The sequence below is a fragment of the Etheostoma spectabile genome, chromosome 12, assembly GCF_008692095.1.
Source record: "Etheostoma spectabile isolate EspeVRDwgs_2016 chromosome 12, UIUC_Espe_1.0, whole genome shotgun sequence".
NCBI classification, from domain to species: domain Eukaryota; kingdom Metazoa; phylum Chordata; class Actinopteri; order Perciformes; family Percidae; genus Etheostoma; species Etheostoma spectabile.
The window spans coordinates 2,067,213-2,077,001 of NC_045744.1; positions in this window are offsets into that span (position 1 = coordinate 2,067,213).

The following is a 9,789-nucleotide window of genomic DNA, read 5'->3' on the forward strand; positions in this document are numbered from 1 at the left end:
AATGTGTGCAAACATTTCTTCACATTGAAATGTGTGCAAACATTTCTTCACATTGAAAAATAAATTAGTAAACAATTAATAAAACATTTATTTATTGTTATTGTTATTATTATTTGTACTTAAATACAGTGAATGTACTTTGTTACATTCTATCACTAATTACTAAATTTATATTTCTTTATTTACAGACTCAAGCTCCAGATAAAAAAAAAGTACACTCAACACATTACAAAAGGGGTACAGACCAAACACAAACATAAATATAACATAAACATATAGACAAACTGATCCCCAAAAATATCACAAAAGAAACACATACATGCAAACCTACAAATTGCAATGCCCAATAATTAAAACAGGTGCGTGTTCCAGTGATTCCATAGTTTTGACGAATATCTGCTATCACTAAGTGCAGGATTGATTAAACTATATATAATCGTAGTATTAGTAGTACTATACTACTATTACTTATAGTATTCCTACTTCTGCTCCTACTGCATCTTCATTGGTAGGCTATACTACTGCTGTGAAAACAGCCTACTGTCCCGTGGGCTCGTCTTTAGAGCTCACCTTTATCTCTCGATCCGTACTGGGTTCCAACAAATCTGGGAATACAGCAATAGTTCTTTTTTGTGCTGAGGAATGTTTTCTTGACTTTATTTCAACCATGCAGATCTCAAGACTGTTCTCCCCAATTTCCATCAACATGTGAACTTTCCTACAAAAGAAAGGAACACCCTGGACTTGGTTTACTGCTTAAAATGAGCATACAAGCCTTTCCTGCTCCCCCACATCGGCCCTTCTGACTAGTCCATGTCGTCCTAATACCTGCATACAGACCAAAGGTGAAAATCACCAAACCAGTTCTGAAGCAGGTATGTGTGTAGCCAGAGGGGCTTCCTGCTGGCCTGAGAACAGCAAGGGCCAACCCGTCTCATGGCATCAGGTTAGCCAAATTCACTACACCCAAAAATACACAGCCATGTTAAAGACAGCAGAGACACGCGGAGCCTGTGGCTTGATCCAGACCATCACGGACTACAAACCCTCGCCACAGACCTGTGACAGTAACACCGCTCTGCTAAATTACCTCAACAGCTTCTTTGCCAGGATTGTGGCACACGGCAGCATGCCTGCACACAAAAACGCCGTCTTCACGGACATAAATAAATAAATAAATACATTTTTGAGCATTTTAGGCCTTTATTTTGACAGGACAACTGAAGACATGAAAGGGGAGAGAGAGGGGGGAATGACTAAGGGCTGCAGGTCGGAGTCAAACCATCCACCAGGATGCAATCAGAGTTCTTGAGGGGCAGAAGGGAGGGGAGGGAGAGAGGGGAGGGAGAGGGGGAGGGAGAGGGGGAGGGAGAGGGGGACTGCCTGGGACTGACTTCCTGACTGCCTGGGGAATGAAGCTGTTTAATTAGTCTGGTCTTGTGTCCGGTCAGTCTTGCTTTGCTGGTGTGGCAGGTTTGGTAAATGTCCAGGAGTGAGGGGGGTGGGACACCAATAATCCGCCCAGGGGCCTTCACTTGTCAAAGTGTCAAAGTGCCCCTGAGCAAGACACTGAGCCCCAAATTGTTCCCCGGACGCTGTATGTATATGTCCACTGCTCCTAATACCTAGGAGGGGTCAAATGCACCAATAGGATTTCACCACATTGTACTGTGTGTATGTGACGATAAAGAATAAAGTGGGATCCTTTTGCAGGGTCTTAAGGTTGGAGGCAGCTCCTGCACCACACAGTGATGCAGCTGGACAGGATGCTCCCAATGAAGCCCCTATAGAAGATAGGCTACACATGATAGGTGTGTGTGTGTGTGTGGGGGGGGGGGGGGGGGGCTCTCTCGCTGTCTTCACTTACTTCATTGTTTGTTTTCCAGGAGAGGCCCTCACTGATGTGCACCCCCAGAATTTGGTGCTGCTCACTCTCTCCACAGCAGCACCGCTGGTCAGTGAGGGTTGGCCACCTGTGCAGAATACAGGGTTGTGTCAGAGATATTTGGTGTCAGTCGGTCACCGCTGTGTATACAGGGCCATACAAGCTTTTGAACCAATTTGTCAATTTACCCAACGTGGCTGAGGCACACGTGCCAGGCTGTAGCGCTCCGCAACTCCACGCACCTGTACGCTGCACAGAAAGTTGTCCTATTTCTTCATACTATGGAGAGACCCCGAAAACATGGTTAAATGCAGAATGTGCGTTTGTGAAAAGTTGCCCCATCATAAGTTGTCACACTATACGGGGTAAACATGTAGAAAAGAGGAGGCTCTTTCATTACATTCATTTCTGCAGTTCTGTAATTGAAGTATTTGGCAGTAGCCTGTAACAAAATTTCCTGTTAAATTACAGTAAACTACTGGCAGCTATAATTGCCACTATTCAACCTACTGGGATCTACAACAACAGTCTAGTACTGTAAACATTTTACAGTACTGTGCTGTATGGAATAAACACATTACAGTATTATACTGTCAGCTTTGGTTGCAATTATACTGTTATTTTACAGTTCCTACAGTATTCTCCATTAACTTATTACTGTAAAACTTACAACATTAGGCATTTATTAAAGCTGGTCAAAATAAGTCTGGTTTGACGGTTTCTTGTACTCTATACAAAGCACAGAGTACAAATTATCAGCCAATTCACATTCATTTCACTTTACTGCTAGTTTTTTTTTTCTTCCTTCACCCAAAGACAACAGGTCACTGCATCAAATGCATATAAAACTAAATTACACCTATTCCATTAACAACAACAATTAAACTGGATCTCCACAATGGTGGGTTCAACAATGACCCTGGACATCTGAGACAGATGGACTGACCTATACTGGCTAAATGAAGCCCCACTCAAAGTCCATCACATTTTTTAGTAGAGTGGCCACATGGGGATTCATTGTGGACCAACTTCCCCGTCTTCTTTGACACCACCTTCCCCTGGCTGGTCTTTCTTCCCCTCTCAGGATTAATGCCAATGAGACGCTAAAATGTAATAATAGAGAAAGTATTTAACATATTAGGTATGGTAAGTAAAGATAATTTGCATTTAATATGGAACCCTATCACAGTAATTGAGTAAAAAATGAAGACGATTAAGATTACAACAAGATCAGCTGTTGTCATTATTTCAATATCTACTTGATTTGAGGGCGGCATTAGGAAACACTGGTACGGTATATTTGGGACACATTGCTGAATGAGAGCACCACAGAGAGTGACATGGCCAGTCTGAACAGCCCCATTCCTTCATTAAGATGGGTGCCAAAGGGAAGCAGGGTATGCTTTAATGTGCAGGAGACAGGTACAACAACTGTAAAAGTTAGTATACCAGCATGGCTTATAATAAATGAAATTCAATATTTCTGAACAGAGCTGGATGTTACCCTGGTAACATATTCAAACAACATTTCTGGCACAAATTTACCTTTGAACAAACTCCAGTGTCCTTGCAGCTTCTTCTTGGTATTTCAAGTTGAACACAGTACGGAGTAAAAACTGCAGCAAGCCCTTTTATTTTATTTTATTTTTATTTTTTATGTAATTTTTTTTATACCATTAAGATAGGGGAATTGCAAGAAACAGATGAAAAAAGAATGGTCAAAAACGAAGCAGGCTGGATAGTACTTGTGTAAAATTCATGTGCCTTTCTAAAATATGAGTGTGTGTGAGTTGGTAGTATGCCATACCTGTGTTTTGGATGTCAATGCTGTCTGGAAAGCCTTTGTTGGGGTTGCTTTCAGTGAGAGAGAAGGCTGTGTACATGCAGATGATGTTACAATGCTTACTGGTCTGGATAACCTTCACGTGGTATCGCTTGGTAACAGGTAGATATTACGTACACTGTATCATATAGAGTGAAGTATCCAATTAGACGATTCCCAGGGTATAAAGGAGGGATTTCATAGGGTGATAGAAAAGCCTCCATGTTTTCTGGCAGACACCAGTCAATCCGTACGTCAGTCAGCACAGGTTCAAAGGCCTTTTTCAGAGACTTTATTAACGGCCACTGCTAATGGCTTGTGATATGCTGAAAGGCAAATGTGAAGTACTAAAGCTATATGTATTTATCTCATAAGACAAGAAGAAAGCTGCTCCTTCTCAAGTGTCTTACCAGTAGACTCAAGGACTGGAGGAGGAAATAGGGCAGAAAGGACAATACATACACTACCGTTCAAAAGTTTGGGGTCACATTGAAATGTCCTTATTTTTGAAGGAAAAGCACTGGACTTTTCAATGAAGATCACTTTAAACTAGTCTTACCTTTGAAGAAATCCACTCTATACATTGCTAATGTGGTAAATGACTATTCTAGCTGCAAATGTCTGGTTTTTAGTGCAATAAATACATAGGTGTATAGAGGCCCATTTCCAGCAACTATCACTCCAGTGTTCTAATGGTACAATGTGTTTGCTCATTGGCTCAGAAGGTTAATTGATGATTAGAAAACCCTTGTGTAATCATGTTCACACATCTGAAAACAGTTTAGGTCTATTTAGACTCTATTTTCTATTCATTTCACAACGTATGGTGGTGAATAAGTGTGACTTTTCAGGAAAACACTAAATTGTTTGGGTGACCCCAAACTTTTGAACGGTAGTGTACATACATACATACACACCTGGACTTACTTAAATACCTGGTCACTTTAACATTTGACTTAACACTGACATTTTTCACTGATAACTTAAGGTAAATGTTTTTTTATGTCTTTTTATAGCCAAATGTTCGTACTGTTATTATTTTTCCTTTCAGGAGTCATCCCAAAAGGATTAATAAAGAGAAGTCGAAGTCTAAGATAATGCTTATAATTGTTCTGCAATTGATATTTTCTCCTTTAGGTGGCAGTGTTGCAGTGCTGCTGACCTTGGGCTGGAGTCTCTCTTCATCTAAGAACTCAGTAGTCCCCCCTGTCAGTTTGGCTTGAGGACCCAGGCCCAGGCTAAAGCATCTGCCGAAGAGACACAGTATTACATCTTTACCACATCCACAATACAGTGTGGAAAGTCAGTCCAGCAGGAGAATACTAATGAAAGATCATTTTGTTTTGTGCATTGCTGAAGGGCCCGAGGAAAACCAGAGGGGCGTGACTCTTACTGCAGAGAAGAGCACTTAACAGGATTACTGGGCGGGACAGAAAAATACCTCCGCCCTTTCTTTTACTTTCTTACGCAGTGCTTTGGTCTCAGTTCTTCAAGATCACTGTTTGCATGTGTCCCCTCTTTTCCTCTCTTTTCTTCCCCACATGGTGACGCTGTCATTTTTATCACCTCATTCTGCCTGCACTCACTGCACTCCATACCTCTCGGCTTCCTTGTCACCCTCAGTGGTTTAATGTCCTATCACACACTAGATATAGAATAAATCTTTGTTAGCGTTTTTGCTTCATATTGGATGTCCACCTGATATCTCTATGTACAATCCTTTACACATGATTCCCATGGGTTAACCATCTGATTGGTAGTTAAGTTTTATCTCAATACCTGCCAGCACATGTGTTTCTGCGGATCAGCTCCAGCGCTTTAGCCACATTGCAAATGGATCCATCTGTGATGATGAAGACCTGGCGAGGATATGAACGTTGCATGGGCTGCTGGTATAACCAGGACAGCGCCCCCAGAAGGTTGGTGCCCCGCATGTTGGCTCTCGTCCTCTGGAAGTACTCGTATGCCTGCATCAGAGTGACCTGTATGCATACGCAGGGCAAAATAAAGATGTTCTCAGAGAGTAAAGGTGGGAGAAGTGAGCATCAAACAACAACACCTGTCAAACTGCATGAAGTTGCCTGTGCAAATGTTGTCAAGATATCAGATTCCCCAATTACCCTATGAGGGTGGCAAAGAATTGAATCGGCACATCTCTGATAAAGACAGAGCAAACATACGCACATCTGCACCTGCCTTAAAACCACTTCAACTCACACTGTGGACAAACATGCCTGAGAGGAGAGGAGCTGGAAGGACATCTTATGTAAAATGCATGAAAGGTCACCATATGGCCACCCATGGGGTGTGTCCTTCCATGGAGGACATGTCCTGTGCATGTATATACACAAATGATGTATGATGGTGTAGAGTAGAGGAGCAAGAGTGACATCAACAGGCGATAGATGAAAGTGAAGGGCCCATACTGAAGCAGGTTTCAGGCTTGGCTGTTCTTTATATCTGAGGAAAATGCACCGTTCTATAGAAACATGTGGTGTGTATGTGGTTAAATAAATGGATACCTCAGAGTTCTGATTGAGAGCCTACAAAAAAGAACCATTATGGGGTATTATTTTCTATCCAAGATATACTATAGGAGTATGAAGTCAAGTCACAAACAGACTCAGGTAGGCTATTTCATTGCATAGTACTAAGTACATTTACAAAGAAGGCTACTGTACAATTTCCAGGTACTTGTACTAAAGTATTTATATTTCATGTAACGTTATACGTCTAGATTACACTTGTTTTTTAATATTTTTACTTATCATACAATTTACAGATTAAGGTTTACAGACAAAACATGTGATTTTCTTCCATCATTGAAAGTAGTACAGCATAGCATGTACAGTATGTAGGCTCAGACAGGGAATCAGAGACAAGGATGCCAGTTACTGTCTATGTTGTAAGATGACAAAATATTAAAAAGATAGATAGAAAGATAAAATACCACTTCATTAATCTCACACAGGAAAATTAAAGGGGTGCTCCCCTCTACTTATTATGCACACAATGTACAGTAGAGGTCAGTTTACTACTTATGTTGAGTATGCCGTTGTATATTTTGTCCTCTGTGTGTCTGAAGGAGCGTTCTAAAGTAAATTAACCTGGATGATGTCAGTTGGCTGCATCATGGGAAATGTAGGATTTCGGTTTTTTGACTAAAACGCTGGATATTTTCTGACTTTGAACGTTCTTATGTCTCTTCCGGGTCACACAAACATTATGAAATGAATGAGTGAAATACTAATGTCACAGCAGCGAAAGAAAGAAAGAGTGCAAGGACAGATGCATAAATGTATTGATAAGAGAAAAGTAGAGGCACTAAAAAAACAATAGATCAATATACTGTAATTTGATTACTATACACAATAAGAAGCATGAAAAATAAACATCACATACAGTACATTATATGAACTAGAAAATAGAGAAATATTGAATATGGTCCTGGTTGTGTCTGCAGAAAATACATGTGAATGTCTCATTTCAGGACCATGGACAGAGACAGTATGATTTATACATTAGCTGCACTTGGAATAACGTCATTTTCCCCTGCGTTGTTTTGGTTGCAGCCGGTGCTACATCCCTGCTCACAGCATATGGTGTCTCATAAAATGTAAAACAGCTGACAGAGAGCCTATTTTTGGACCGAACCTGATTTAACAACTCAGGCCAGCTGACCTGTCTATAAACATGGAAGCCATTGAAGTGGTGTCCCTCTGCTTTAGCTGCCAGTCTGCATGTCTAGTGAAAGCTACCAGCGGACACTTTAAGATCAGTGCAGTGGGATATGCTCTTGGATTTCCAAGACTCTGCAGAAGCAAAAGCCTGAAACATGACCCATATAAAGCACATTACTGAGTCTTAAGGGCGTTTCTGTTAACCACCAGTTTACTAAGAAAACAAGCATGTTGGCTGCATGTCTTCTTTGGAGGCAGATTGACCCAAAATGTCACAAAGTAGGTAAATGGGTGACAGCGTTAATTGGCATCAGGGACTATAGCACGCTGTGATGGCTCACTCTCCTGAGATGCCGCATCTCTACCTTTCCTCCTGATGTCTGTTGAGTGTCTGCTCACGCCAAAGCTTAAAAAAAGCCCCCTCCACCATACTGCTCCCTGTCAGGAGCACAAGCACCTAATTTCATGTTGTGTGTATGTAGAATTTCAAAGATTTGGAGCTATGCCAGTTTTATTTTACGCTCTACTTGCTGAAGTTTGGCTGTGCTATTTTAATGAACCCTTACTAAAGAAATAAAGTACAATGAAATAAGTTATAACAATAAAAACAAAAATACTACACTTATTCTATTACTAAAGGCACTGCTCCGTCTGACTACATAATTTGAGACAAAACTACAGCTTCTGCAACCATACTAGCAGCTCTATGAGTACAATAGTGTTAAATGCTAACATGCTAACCACTCTGAACACAAACATGCACTGACTTCACCGCACAGCCAAAGCCCTTGTGGTTTGCAAAAAAAATATTTATACCTTGTCAAAAGCAAATTAATTCCATCAATCATCCAATCATTTGTCGTATGAAATCATATAAAATACAATTCCAGTGAAATGTAATCCTGTCAGTTCCTAGATGCCTTAAAACAGTAATAACAATACATGTATATGTTTATGATGTTCCACGTTAGTATCTCCTCTAAAAACTGACTTTGAACATTTCTTCAGTCTCCAGTTGCCCTTTAAGCTTCTCCCCACTGAGGTACTGTCCTATGATGTCACCCAAGCCGTACTTCTTGAGCACTGCATTCACTCTTTGGTGCAAGACTCGTTCACTTTCCGTCCTGCAACAGGTAAAGGGAAGAACAACGGGTCTTTTCAATATTAATGCAACATTTCAACATATATATAATACTCTAGTATGCCCCCACCACCCAATACCACCTCAGTACAACTGGAAGTAAAATTATTACTTTCTGATGTCAGAAAAAACTCTAAATCTATAAGTGTAATACAATAATGCCTGGCAGAGTAGCTGTGTTGGATTGCACTGCACAAGTGTTAAATGTTAATTTAAATCCATGGTGGATTTTTAATAAACCCCCCTAAAACAAAACTATAATAAACAAATTGCATGCAAATTAAAACAAATTCACAAGATTGGTTACTCAAAATTTGGTTTGATACATGTAGAAACAAAACAACTAAAGTTACCAACCTGGTATTCTTTGACGAGCATGTTCGGGTCTTCGTTCAGGTAAATGCAAAGTGCCCTGAGGATGCAGTCACTACTCTTTTCAACAGTGTCATTCTGAAGAAAGAGAAGACAGATAAACGCTCAATAAATACTAGATGACATCGCAAACAAAGTTACCACCACTTTATTTTATTAAACACTAATAGATAAACTTGAAAACTGGCCTCAATTGTTAGTGTAATCAGGGAAATGTCCCTGTGCTGTATGATGAGAAGCAAACCTTTTGTTCAAAATGTCAATACATCGGATCCCTCAACAGAGCTACAGCCACTCATGTGTGTTAATATTCAAAGGTGACTGCAAATAACAAATTATTTGAAAAAAGCACAGGAGTTGCAGTTATAGCTTAAAGCTTTGGAGCAACTTTTAAAGCCCAACTTTATACTAATAAGGGTGCACTAATAGGGTGCAAAACATACCTCTGTAATTGTGGACAGTATCATCTGGATTTTCCTCCCTGCAGAGCCTCTTTTGTTCCTGAACACTTCGATGAGCTGATCAGTGTGCTGGTCTAGTTGTCCAAGGAACTTTGAGAGAAGGGGAGAAGTAGTAATCCTGAGAAACTCGGCCTCCATGTGAAAGCATGTCCACAAACACAATATATTAATGGTACCTTTAGTAAGACCTCATATTTATTTATTTGATTAGGACAATGCAAATTAATCAACATTTCTGTTAGAGTGCCAGTGTTAGCCAGTTTAATTTTCAACTGTATTCCTACCTTGAGAACGTGCAAACTTCACACAGAAATGCCCGGAATGACCTGGATTTGAACCCAGAAGTGCTAACCACTGAGCCACAGTGCTGCCTGAAAAGGTTTTTCTATGTTCTGCCTTATGTCTAAATACAGCTCAATTACGTTACT